We start from the raw sequence: 14,661 nt of genomic DNA, 5'->3' as shown, positions 1-14,661 counted from the left end.
AGGCAAAAGCTTCAATCCACAAAAAGAGAGAACACGTTTTAATTAGGGGAATCCTGATATAAAGGGACATTTCATTTAGAGGTAAAGAAAACAACATCCAAGGAGAAATTGCTTAAGATACCAAGACAACAACAGCAAAGGTTAAGAATATCCCTAAGAGCAAACGGAGGCCACAATAAACACTAGAAAACAGAGGGCTGAGAGAGGTAGAGTCCTGCCTCTGAGAAGCTCGCCTTCCAGTGGGCGGCTAGATACTCACCCCCACAGGAACTAGACAAACGGCTCCCATAACTGCTGCTACAGAAGGGTCAAGAGCAAGTGGTTAATGCTTATGGGGCACTGTGAGAATGGAGCAAGCCTTCTCTCAGGAAGTAGCATTCAGATTAGGCCCTGGAAAGTAAGTCAGCTTCCCACAGACAGGGAAGAGTAATGAAAGGAAAAGAACGGCAGACAAGTATATGTAGCTGGGGCTTCGGTGAGGGGGGAGACGTTGCAATATGCAGGGTGGGAGCTGACATTGTGGAAGGCCCAGAATTGCAGACCAAGAACTTGAAACTTTATGCTATAGACCCCCACTGTTTAATATAGGAGCCACTAGCCACATGTGACCACTGAATTTGAAATGTAGTTAGTTTGGATTGAGATGGGCTGTTAAATGTAAAATACACTCTGGACTCCAAAACCATAGTACACACACAAAAAAAGTAAAATATCTTAGTAATAATTTATACTGGACATGTTGAAATATTTTAGAGCTATTAGGTTAAATAAATATATTAATTAAAGTTAACTGCATCTGTTTAATTTTACTTTTTTTAAATGTAGCTACTAGAAAATTTAAGATTACATATGTAGCTTACAGTATATTTCTACTGGGCAGCACTGCTATGGACAATAAAAAGTCAAGGTTTCTGGGTAGAAGTAATATATTACTTCCAGTCTATATTTTAGAAAAATAATCCTGACAGCAGTGGAGAGAATGAGTTGGGAGAGGTAATAGGTCAGGAGTCAGCTATAAGATTTTTGGTTAGAGGTATCGAGAAAAATAGAATAGAAAATCACTGGAAATACAGACACCTGGGCTCTGTTATCAATAAGTTGTACAGCAAATAGGTTTCTGAACTTCAGGAATGAGTATTGATTAGATGACGCCCGCGTTGGGAAAGGGGTGGAAATGCCTTCAGAAGAGACTTAATTCTGTCTCCAGTGTGCTAAGTTTCAGGTGCCAGCAGGGCATTTTTGAGGAAATGTTCTGTATGAAGCCAGGAATTGTGTGTCTGCAGCTGGGAAGGCAATCAGAGCCAGATCTTTGATAAAGATCAGAATTGGATGAGATGTTCAGGGAGAGTATAGAGAGTAGTAAATTCAAGGAGTTAAGAGGAGATCTTATCTTAGGAATGAGAATTTCTGGCCAAATAGCTCATTTGAGAGCTGCATCTTACTCTAGGCATCAAATTACAATCACAGATATGATAACTGATTAAGTTTTTTTAAAGGACAAGTAATCCAGTTTGTCAGAATGATATAATTTCTGTAGAGGGGAAAAGAGGTGCAGATGAAAAGGGGGGCTAATAACTGGAAAGGCTTTGAATGCCAAGATTCAAGAGTTTGCCCTGAACATAGAAGCTATTTCCTTTAATTCACTGTAATCATCTTATGTCTCCATTTAATAACATTGTCAGCACAGTCCAGCTTAAGTGTTTCCTTTGACCCAAAATCTAATTAAAACCATTATTAGATTAAGATAATGGTTACATAGCTGAAGGCTGAGAGGAGACTATAGGGCACAAAAGATTCCTTTAGTTGTACCATTTACGTAGAAATGTCAGTTTTATGAAGAGGGAAATAATCAACTAGAAAACACTTCTGATTTTTATGTAATATTTTAAATTTTCCACAGATTGCTTTTCTAAAGTAAAGAGTTGAGAAAGAATTTCAGTGTTTCCCATCATTTAAACACCTTTTTATATGAAGAACATTAAAAAAATGTATTTATTTAGTTTTAAAATTTATTTTTGTAGTTGACAAGGAAATTCTTACAGTAACAGCCAATTTTTATTTTTCTAATTAATACATTTTTGTTTTGCTTTAAGTTACAACCATATAAAAATATTTTGCTGTACTTTAAAAAATTACTCAATTTTTTATTAAACTCAGAATTTTACTTAATAGCTTTGTTCTAAGCCAAAAGTTCAAGGAAAAAATGTTTGGCAACTAAGCTGAAATTGTGGAAGGTTCAAAACCCTATCTTTCCAATTGCGTCTGGCCACCTAACTATGTAGTTGCAAAAGGCTCTCCTTAAAGACTTTGAACTAAGCCACCAACGTCAACCTGAATCTCCCCAGCACTGTCCCCCATTGTCAGCCATCAGCATGAGGTTCCCATTCTTCTTAAACCCTTCTTACTACACCGATCTTCAGAGTGACATGCAATTAGTTATAAAGCAGATATTTTCCAGAAGAAAGTGATGCCCAAAGAATTTCAACTTTAATATGAGCACCAGTGAAGAAAAATTGGCAATTTTATTTTATCCAAAAATAGGCTCAGGCAGAATTTGAAATATTAAGTTCTATCCAAAGGTACCAGTTTTGTTCCTTGCATCTTTCTTTTTCCTTTTCAATTAAAGTTTATTGGGGTGACAAGTGTTAGTAAAGTTACATAGATTTCAGGTGTACAATTCTGTAATACATCATGTATATATCACATTGTGTGTTCACCACCCCGAGTCAGTTCTCTTTCCATCAGTGTATTTGAATTCCTTGCATCTTTAATGATCTCGCATCGAGTCTCACTCTCTCAGGAAGCAAGACAGTTAGTTCTACAGGGATTGTTTTTCCATCAGTGAAACATCTCCTATCTAGTAGGATGGGTATTTGACAGTGAATTGAAACTCCAGAGGAGAAATTGAGTAAGAAACTGGCTGGATCATAAGAGTTGAATAACAAAAGTAGCAGGAGACCCTCTGGACTCAGAAGGATAAGGCTATCTGGTTTCACATTTTCTGCAGGCAGTGTTCATCTAATGAGGCAGCTGGTTAGGCAGTATTTATTGCAGCGCTACAGCCGGCTTCTTTTTAGATGCCGAGACTCTTCTTCAAATACTGTTACAATCTACTGTTCCCAAAGCCAACCTTATTTGTCTAGAGGTATCACAACATGAAGCATTATAACTAGAGAAGAATAAGATCAGAGTATAAATTCAATTTCTATCAAATGGAACAGATCACATTTGTATCAACATTTCTGAAGCCTCAACTATTTGGGCATTAAGAACAACTCCCCTGTGATTCAGGACTGTGAAATGTATCTTCATATAATTATCCCAAAGGGAACAAAAAGCAGGATTACTGAAAAAATATATTCAATAGTTGAGTTATTCAGAAAAGTACAATTTGCTTTGACTAACAGTTCTTAGTCAGTTAGTCTTTCAGTTCTCTAGAGGTGAAATTATATAAATTATGATATTCTTCCTGCTGTAACAAGTGACATATTCTCTTTGCAAGAAGTTTCCCCAAAGCAACCACTCTGCATTAATCACAATGAAACCCGCATCTTCTCATTCTCCAGAGACCAAGTCTACAAACGAACGTCAAGAACTCAAGATCTCTAAGCAGAACAGCTAACTTAAAAGCTGAGACAACGAAGCTGAAAGGATGGAAAGGAAGAGATTCAAACCTGTGATAAAGTACGTGAAAAAACAACCTACAAGCAAAACTCAAATTCTGCTAAAACAGTCCATTTTGTTTTAGAATTCCAAACAAAACAGCTATTCCTTTCTAGCTTAGTAAATATGTATTTAATAATTAATCAAGTTAAAATGCACATGCATACATATACACACTCATACCTATTGTCCAGAATACTTCATTACCTAGAGATGGTAATTTCCAGATTATTCTGGCCAGTTGCTTTGTCTTAAAAAGCAGTGAAAAGTCCTGAAAAGAGGATTACGAAATGATAGTGTGAAGGCAAAGAAACTCAAAGTCAACCTTTTAAAAATAAAAATGTTCTTCCTCTTACTTAGCTCTTCTGTTTAAACACCAAATACTTAACATGGAATGATGTTTTGGCTTGAGTGTGGCTTGAGGCCCTTGGGTTCACAGAGTTGGGTATGAATCACTGCCTTCTTGCCACACAGAGTTGAAGGTGAAGTCACAGAAAAGGTCATTTCACTCCTTTCTGAGCTGCAACAGTATCTTCCTCAAAAGCTAAATGCTCTTAGCTATGCTTTGTGGACAGGAGAAAGCAACAGACAAACCATCTGGGGATCACACGTATGTTAGGAACAGTAGAGGCAGGGCCCTTAGCGTGTTACAGAATTAAGGGCTTCTACTAAAGCTGAGGCTTCGGTTGGTTTCCAGATATTAGGAAATGTTACATAACACCAAATAACTTAACATTTAAATAAGAAAGTAACAGCAATTAAAAGTCCAGCTATCTGAATCTGATGTGTGCCTATTTGTATTGGCCCTTTAGGCTAAGAGAAAATTTTTCCTTCTGTTTATAAGATTAGATCTAGAATTCTGGTCTTAAAGGCTAACTTAGTGTTTAAGACAATTAAGCTGTATATCCTTGACCTAACCTCAAAGAGGATACTATTTACCCCCTGCTTTCTTCACCCCTCTATAAAAATAAGAGCTGGCCTTTACTAAAATACCACCCTCTGGGATAGGTTAACAGTCACAGGTAGCCCTGGCTCAAACACTTTTTTTTTTTTTATGAGAACATAATTCCTTTGACTAAGCCTGCCAAGTGGAGAACCGTCACTCAATTTCTGAACACTAATTATAGTTTTCCCTACATGTTGTTTAACTAAATAATGATCTTTGAATGACAGGACAAATAATTTTTGTCCTCTTTTTATTTTCCACACTTTCCCATTTTTTGGGTAATAACTACGTTACCTGTATGGGATGGATGACAAAAATTACTTATATGAATCCAGTTAGAACTACATTTTACACTTACATTCAATACTAAGTTATTCAACACATTTTATTGAACATTTTCTATGTGCAAGACAGTGTGGTGAAAGGCAACTAAAGGGATTTACATAGAATAGAAGATTGCCTGCCCACAGGAACTTAAACATCAAGTGGTAGTGATTGTGGTGGGGGACAGAGGTTTGGAGAAGGTCAACATAAATGGGTATAATAAAACAGAGTAAGTATGCACCAATAAAAACAAAAGCAAGAAAGATCAGATTACATCTAGCTGAAAGAATCAGAAAATTATTCATGGAAAAGACAAGAATCTGATGGGAGTGTTGAAGGATAGAAACATGAGTTGTGGGGGAGGAGGTTGGAGAGACAGGCATGTCCCCATGTAGGGCAGTTCCCTACAACTCTGACTAATATGGACAAAGTACAAGTAATAAAGATGAGGTTAGAGCCCTAAGAGCAGAGAAACTTGACCTCCAGGTATATGCCTATTACACTTCCGCCAGAACTTCTCACTAACGATCCGCCCAAACAACACGCTGCAGGAGTTAAGGCTTTTAGGAGGTGCCCAGAAGGACAGGGTTGGCCCACTGACTAGTTCAACAAGGCTGGATGAGGCCTTCATTTGCTTTAATTAAGGGGCTTTGTTCAACTATTAGCCTAAGAATAGCTAATAACGAAGTAGTATTCAGACTCAGCAAAGATCACGTCAATAAAACAATGTTTTAAACGATTACTTCTGACTTGAAAGACAGTGTATTCACACTGGGCAAGGGCAGGGACAGGTTATGCCGTCAGATCTGGGTTCAAATTCTAGCTCCAGGACTAAGTGTCCTCGGGGAGCTCTCTAAGCCTTAGTATTTTCACCCACACATGGGAATAATATCATGGACATCACAGGGTTGGTGTGAGAGCTGGAACAGTGTGTTAACAGTGCCTGGCCACAGTGCTCAGCTCGCAGCCAGTATGTAATACATGAGTTATGCCTCTCTGCAAAGACCAAATAACAGCATATAGACCAGTCTAGCCTGTAGCAATCAGAAAAGTCTCTGATCAGTGTTTGTAGGTGGCAAGCTCTACAAACACTGGTCTGTGGTCACAACCAAAAGACAATTCCCACTCACAGATAATGTATAAAAGATGAGTGGTCCATTCATCTTTCCCTGTCACACATCCTCCACCATTTAATATTCCATTAAAAATTTAACAGTAACATTTTCAAGCACTAAGGAACATATTTATCTCCAAAAAACACAGAAGGAAAAAACAATTCATCTGCACTTTGACGAATGAATTAGTTTTTTTTCAGAAGTGACTATGAAGTAACCTTACTTAACAAATATCTAAGTGCCTGCTGCCTACTACTATGTGCCATGGTTCTGACTCAGAAATTTCTTAATTTAAAGGGGAAATCTTTCTTATAACAACTAGTGATATGTAAATGGGCTCAGCCATTCCCTTCGGTCACTATAATTGCAACACCTCTATCATAACTTGCCTGTCTTTCTCCCTCCCTGTATTGCCCTCCTTCAGGTCTGAGTCTCTTTCACACTTAAACAACCTTCCATCCTCGCGCGCTGGCCTGGTACCTGGCACAACAGTTCTCAATTCTTACTGCACACTGAGATTACCTGGGGACCCCAAGCCCCACCTGCTGAGTCAGTATGCCCAGAGTGGGCCTGGGCCTCCTAGCAAAGTATGAAAGCCAAACTGCACAGGTAATTCTAATGAGAACGCCTGCGGGGAGCACTCAGGACTTAGTAAAGGCCAGCTGGATGCAAGAATGCCATCGGCCAAGTGACTCTGCCTCGGAAATGCCTTGCACCAAGCAATTCCGTTTTCCCTTCCCAAACTTGATCCTTCTCTTGCATTTCCTAATCTGATGAATGGTAGTCAAACCCACCCACACTTCAAGGCCAGAAACTTCAAAGAATTTTTCCGATGCAAAAACCTCAAAATCAACTTGAATTCCTTTCTCTTTCACCGTCTTGGCCCTGCTGATTCTAAGTCTGCAATGTCAGACGCCCAACTAGCCTATTTCCCCGAAAATAAGACCGAGCCGGACAATCAGCTCTAATGCGTCTTTTGGAGGGAAAATTAATATAAGAGCAGGTCTTATGTTAGATGAGACCCGGCCTTATAGTAAAATAAGACCTGATCTTGTATTATATTATGTTAGATGAGATCGGGTCTAATATTATATTATATCATATTATACCCAGTCTTATAGTAAAATAAGACAGGGTCTTATATTAAATTTTGCTCCAAAAGACGCATTAGAGCTGATGGTCCGGCTAGGTCTTATTTTCAGGGAAACACGGTACTTTCCACTACCCTAGTTAAAGCCCTTTCTAGCTCAGACTATTTCAGTTGCTTCCTAGCTGTTCTGCCTCCTGTTCTCCCATTACACCACCAATAATTTTTTTTACAAGATTGCTATGACCGTGTTGCTCTTCTAGTAAAATACCTTCCATGTATATACACTTCCTTACACACACACACACACACACACACACACACACACACACACACTCTCGAAAACATTCTCTAGAAGGATAAATAAAAAACTGATAACACTGGTTCCTCTTGGGAGCAGAAATGTGCAGCTAGGAGATCAGGGTGAGAGGGAGACCCTTTAGAATACCTTTTGAATTCTGTACATCTGAAGGTGATGCCTCTTCAAAACAATCAAACCAAATCCAAAACAACAAAAGCAAAAGCATCTATAGCTTCCTACCAAAACACAGAAACAAAACAACATCCAACTCCTTAACATGGCAACTGTAAACTTAAACAATCTGGTCCCAACCTATCTTTTAATATCAATTCTCAACTGACCTCCCACCCCCACCTCACCAGCCCAAACTACTCTCTAGCCATAAACAGCTGTAGTTTGGAGAATCTTCTCCTGTATATTTGCTGATTCCTCAATCTAGAGAACCTTACCATTCTTCTCCTCACTTGCCTCAGTTTACTCATCTCCCGAGGCCTGACTCCATGCATCCACAACACCTAATGTGTATGTATTCTTTTATTCTGTTCCTGTGTATATGTGCCTTCCCCACCAGCCTTCAGGGCTGGAACTGCAGAGCGGAAATCTGTTTTGTTCTTGGTTTTCTCCACACTAACAGGAAACAACCAATAAACAATGAATTCAGTTGACTGTACTGAAAAGTTATAATACCAACACTCTGATATACCAACTGTCATCTGAGAACTTCAAAAAGAGAATGACTCCGTCATTATCTCATCATTACAGTTGCACAAGGTGCTGTGCCCCGGGTAGGAGCTGGCTACAACATGTTGCCTCACAGATGTTAAAAGAAGACTTAAAGGAAAGAGTCCTGAGAGGCGGTCTGGTGATGACACCACTCCAGCTTTCTTTGCCACTAACTGGCTGTAGGACACTGGCAGAATCACTTCTCTAAGCTTTAGCGTTTTCATCTGTGAAATAAGGGGCAGGAGGACAGATTCTCTCAAGAGTTCCTTTTTCTAAGATTCTGGGATTGTAAGACACTGTAAGAAAAGGGAGCCTGTTTTAACCAACTGACTAAAATGTAAAAGTTTTTCTACTTCAAGCCTGTAACAAACTCAGGTCAACCATTTTTCAATTTGAAATTCTGATAAAAGTTAAAGATTAGTATTAATTGACTGCAGTGAATTCAAATGATCTGTAAATAAATTAATATGTATGTGTAGAATGTAGTCCAAAAAACACACACTAACCTTGTTATCCAAAGACCATTGACTGTTCAGTGAATTCAGAGTACATGAACAAGAAAACCAGTTAAGATCAAAGTTGCCGCTAAAGAACCAAGAGAAGTGGATTTTTTCAAACACACACATAAGACATCCTTGTTTAGACTTTCTCATTTCAGAGAAACACTGATGACCATTTGTAACAATTAGTGGTCAACCTAGAGGCCATGAACAGTTTTCTAGCTCTTATGCAAATAGCTCAAATCTATTTTCTTATCCAAACAACAATGTGAAAACAGAAGCACTTTTTGTTTGCTTCACTCAGCACAACTAATCCTTTGCATCTACCTCAAATGATAGCACAAACTAATACTGATTAAGTTAAAAACAGGAAAAAGCTGGATGATGGCATCCTTGAAAGATCAAAATGTAGTCATAGCAGTACAAAAAGAAAGAAATGCCCTTTCTTTTCAAAATAGTCTATTAATGAGTAAAAGAAAAATCAGTGCAAAAATGTGTTAGAATTGGCCTGAGTCAAAATAGTACTGGGTCCTTCAACAGAAAGCACTCTTTGTAGTAAGTCACTTTTGTAGTCTCTGGCAGTTTTTGCAGTCCTTGAGGTTCATACCAACAATTCAATCAATTCTAGAACTATTCACCAGCTACAAATTTATTCATCTCAAAATGACTATTTAAGAACCTGGTAAATTTATAAATTATTAAATATGACAGACTCAAAATCAACAATGAGCTTATCAATGAGAGGAACTTCACAGCAACTGCAAAAGTATAAATTAGTATCTTTCTGGAGGGACCTATGCTAATATTCTTATCAGGGGCCTTGCAAAGGTTCATAGCCTTTGATTTAGGAACTCCTCTTCAAGGAATTTATCCGAAGGAAATATTCAGCTGCAAAGACATTCACCCTATTGTTACTTAGAACAAAAATTGGAAATAATCTAAATAACTAAAAATAGAGGACTAATGAGATAAATTATGGACTATACATGCAGTGGAATATGATGCAGTTATACTTATCAGTGCGGAAATATACTGAATTTACATTACATTAAAAAAACATTATAGACCAGAATACATATTAACCCAATTTTATTTAATAATGTGTATAGAACAATTGTACATATACAAAGGATGGAGGAAACAACACTGACTAGAGCTGAGTTATGAGTTATAGGTATTTTATACAGTGCTTTTTTAAATATGTGTTACTTTTATATGCACAAAACCATTTATTTAAAAACAGGAGACATGCCAGCAAGACATTTAGGTTTAAGTCCTAGCTATGGTAATAGCTGTACTGACCTTATTGACAAGTCAACTTTTATAGATGAGAAAATAATGCAGAGTAAGTGGAAATAAGAGCAGTAATCTCATAGTTAAAAGATTAAATAAGGTAAAACATAAAAACGTGTCACATAATCTAAAGTACTATATAATGCACTGGCAAGGTGAACCATATTTGTGTTAGATACTGAATAAATGCTTAGGAGAAACAAGAGTGAAGCACTTTCACTCTTTTAAGGAAAAGCATTTGTCCCCCAAGCCCCATCCCAATCGACACAAAATCCTGTTTGGGATCTTATTCCAAAGCATTTAGCATCTTTTCTTTTTAAAAAATTTAAACTAAATTGGAAGAGCTGTGCCACTTGCCAATTCAAGTTTAAATAAAAAAGTGTGTGTTATGAGCCCAAAGCCCTCTGTAGTGGTCAGCTTTTACAAGAAATCTTGATTTATGACACAGTTCTGTGAATTGTTTAATAACAGGAAATAAACGGTGTTAGATCTCAGAGAAATAGAAAACGATCAGATTTTTAAAATATTTAACAACTCCCAAACAAAATAGATCACTAAATTTTATTATTGAAGACATAAAAAAGGATCCAGGGCATCACTTCTTAAATTGAGACAAAAAGCTGACACTAACTTTTAAAGGCACACCGTTTTTTAACTGGCAACAACTTCTGGTTTAAAACATCAAATTTCTGTGGAAAGAAAATATTCTTAACTTACTTTTCCAAATCATTTTCCTGAAAATTCTGAACCCAAGGCCCTAGAGGTGAGGCCTCCCTGAAAAGCACGGGGCACCTTCATAAAATGAATTTGACATTTAGCTTGAATTTGACATGAGCGTCTATTCAAAGGACATGGTTGTAGGTCAGATACTCTGACCTGGCACCGTGCTTTCTGAGTCACACAGGAGTACAAACTCCACTTGGATAGGTTGCAACCAGTCAGGTTATGTTGTGCCGTTTCAAGAAGCCAGTGCTAAAGTTCAGGGAACAGTCTCCTCCCATCCAGGCCCCTTCACCCCCACCAAAAACCTCCACCACAACCAGTTAACATCTGCTTCCTACCCTCTGCTATAATTTATCACCATTTTAGAAAAATGTATTTTCTAAAAAGTATAAAAAGTCATGTTTTTAAAATTCAATTACTTGCGCTACAAAAAAGATTCACCTAGAATTCCTGAAGGATATTAACAAAATTGAGAGAGAAGCTAGAATTTAGGAAAATTTAAACTCCAGAATCTCTAGGTTAAAGACTGTGGACAAAGGAAAAGTAGCTCTGACAGTTTAACAAATGAGGAAATGATTGTAAAAATCATGTGCCTTATAAAAACCTATGAAAAGTACAATATATCTATATAGCAAAATGTGAAAAACATCAGGGAGTTTAAAACACAAGCAAAATTCCTCTATCCATCAACCCTTAATCTTATTTATTACAGACTGAAAGAACACTCAGAAAAGACAGACAGCAACTAATCAGTAACCCGTTTTTTTGTGTTTCTTTTTGGTTAGTGGCTTCTTAAACCTTGCCGTATCTATGAATTCTAGAAGGCTCTTTTAACTAAACCCTTAGCTCTCACACTTCCTTAACATTCATTTTCTCTTCAAAGTACATAAATTGTTATGAAATTAGGCATATTTAAGGCACTGTTGATCTTAGAACTTATATATGACTACTTCCACTTTAAAAATATTTTCTCTTGGATAAAATAATTCTATTAGAACTATATGAAATGTTAAAAAAAAAACCTATATTCCTCATAAACTTACAGTTACAATGTGATCCAACAATTCTATTTGTAGGTACATAACCCAAAGAATGGAAAATGTACGTTCATACAAAAGCCTGTACATGAATATGTCACAGCAATACTAACCACAACAGCCAAAAAGTGGAAACAACCCAGTGTCCATTAATAGATGAACGGACAAACAAAATGTGGTCTATCCATACAATGGAATATTATTAAGCCATGAAAAGGAATGAAGTACTGATACATACTATAATGTGGGTGAACCTTTAAAATATGCTAGGTGAAAAAAGCCAGACACAAAAGATCACATAGTACATGATACCATTTATATGAAATGTCCAAAAGAGGCAAATCTATGGAGTCAGAATCTACTTTCTGTTGCCAGGGGTTAAGGAAAAGGGGACAGGGGGAGTGACTGCTAATGGGTAGGGGGCTTCTTTGGGGCAATGAATATGTTCTGGAACTAGCTAGTGGTGGTGATTGTACAACCCTGTGAATGCATTAAATGCCACTGAATTTTTTACTTTGAAAGGTGAATGTATGGCAGGTGAATTATGTATCTCAATTTTTAGAAATGCAATCAGGGTCAGTCTGCTGTCAACAGGTAGATCAGGCTGAATTTTGACTTTCAAAAAACTATGACTATATAATAGTAAGGCTGGTTTCCTGACACAGCTTGAAATCTAGCTGAGGGAAATTCCAAAGAGGACTTCTTGAAGAGCTGAAATTAGTGCCCATACACACTCTCCCAAGGTGACTACTTTGTTAAAAGGACAACTCACCGTCAGATATAGAGGTTCTACCAAACACATAAAAATTATCATGACTGTTAGAAAAATATCAAATTCTACCTCATCTGTTTGCTTCCTAAATAAAATTTTGATCTTTACGTTGTTCGCATAATCTTTATACCTAAAATTACTACTTTTAAGACTGGCATTACTCATAAAAACACTTGGCCACAATCAAAATCAGATCCAAAGGCCAGAACATGAAATTGTTTAAGGTTTCAAGTTAAATCAAGCTTAAATAAACACCCACAGTTTTATAAGAATTACTTTACAACTCACCATCCAGAGGTCAGAATTTACATGGCATAGACCGTGCTGCCATTCTTTAAAGAAGTGGTTTCACTAAACTGTGGTTTAGTATGCAAGAGCTTTTGTTACATTTTAATTATGAGTCACAGGATGAACAAGAAGTTGTAAACATACACACACACATATACCCTTAAGCAGGAAAGCATTAGAAGGTCAAACAGTACCAGAAGACAGACTGGTTTTGAATTCACCTATCTTGTCAAGAAAACCAGTGTTGTAATGGAAGGAGGACAGGAACAGGAGTCTTGGTGTGAGTCCTGGTTCTGCCATTAACGACCAGCAGAATAACCTGAGTAAAGTCATTTGCCCCTCTGTAGGCCACCGTTTTCTCAGCAGCAAAATGAAAGCATGGGCTCCAAGGTTACTAAGTCTTACAACTCTCAACAGGCTTTGAGTCTATTGTTAAGCAGCTTAGGGCTGCGGGAGGCCCAGCAATTACACACTAAGCAGCTCTCATATTTTTGTGTACTTAGGCATCCATACCATATACAGTCATAAGGAGAACTACTAGCCACAGGGAAGGAGGAAAAAGATAAGTGCACAAAGCTTCTGCTGTTACTGGTTTACTCGGGTTGGACCTAATAAAAAGAAAGCACCTTGGCCAGTTTTCCAGGGGATAGGAGTGGTTTCTATGTCTCACCACACCCATCATAGTTGGTTTTTCCTACAAGAAATCCAAGGGGATGCTACGGAAGTGCTGTAAAGCATCAAGTACTTTTAGTCACTGCATGACTAATAGGACAGATCAAGTCTTAATTAAAGAAATAAAACAGCTTTCTCTCTCTAATAGAAAAAAGAAACAAACAGCTTTCATTCCACAGTCAAGTAGTCCTCGATGACTACAGTGAGTTCCACTGATACTAGTAGCAATCAAGTGTCAATCCAAAGAAAACAAATTATCTATAGAACTAGAAGGGGCAAAGCACTGAGGTTCAACATAACATTATTCTTCAACATAACTTTTAATACATCAGTTTACAACTCCAACTTCGAGTAAAAAGCAGTATTAAAGATTCGCTGAGACGCCACCTCTTTCACAGCAAGAGATAACCAGACCTGTGATGGGATGGTGTCAATCAAGCAGAAGTCACCATCATAGGTACTGGTTTGTGGAAGCCAAAGATCAAATGAGGCCAACTCAGAAGTTGTTTCAGGTGGCTCCCAGGGTACATTTCCGGAAGAGCTCCTACAAAATAGGACAGTCTTAGAGAACCTGTCTTCCCCTGATGTATCTCTCTCTGTCTCTCTCTGTCTCTCTCTCAACAGCTCTTTGCCAAATATGACTATCCCTAGGTCACATAAGCAACCATCTGTCTGGTTATGCCTCGCTGCATTCCTTTCAGCAGGGGCACAGTGTTGTGGTTCTTAATCTGGTACCCATGCATGGACCTCTAGATAGTACATGAATGGGCTTCATGAGGTCAGTGAAGTCCCTGAATGAGCCCTTGAGCAGTCAAAAATTCTGACTGTGAACCAGGAAAAATTAAGAACCATTGGTTTAGAGTCAGATATAAAACAGAAGAAATCCTACTGGAGGTGCCCATATGAATCAGACAGGAAGCAATGTCTGTTATTTCAGGTACAAAATAACAAAGGTGTTGTCATTTCAAAACAAAACAAAAAATATGAGCTGATAGAAGAAGTCCTTGAGGGTCGGATAGTCCAATCCCTTCATTCTCTAGTCTAGATAAGGAAAAGGAGCTGAGAGGCTCCTGCCTAAAACCACAGATCACAGAGCTAGTGACAAAGCTGAGCACCAAACTAGGCCAGGTTTCTCCCAGGATGGTATATTTATACTGTTTCCAGAATGGGTTTGACTGAAACTTCACAAATCTTTCATAAAAGCCAGCACACAGGAG

At 37.8% G+C, this 14,661-nt stretch overlaps 1 protein-coding gene across 1 annotated transcript in view; it reads right to left on the bottom strand.

Annotated features, from left to right (window-relative positions):
- Positions 1–14,661, bottom strand: part of PPTC7 (protein phosphatase targeting COQ7) — a 35,046-nt gene that overhangs the window by 18,388 nt on the left and 1,997 nt on the right. The gene's annotated exons all lie outside the window — the stretch shown is intronic.

This window comes from Rhinolophus sinicus, chromosome 9 (assembly GCF_057876585.1).
Source record: "Rhinolophus sinicus isolate RSI-liver-muscle chromosome 9, RSI-T2T, whole genome shotgun sequence".
In the NCBI taxonomy this organism is placed as follows: Eukaryota; Metazoa; Chordata; class Mammalia; order Chiroptera; family Rhinolophidae; genus Rhinolophus; species Rhinolophus sinicus.
Note: the sequence above shows the minus strand (reverse complement) of the source record. Positions and strands in the feature narration are given on the sequence as shown.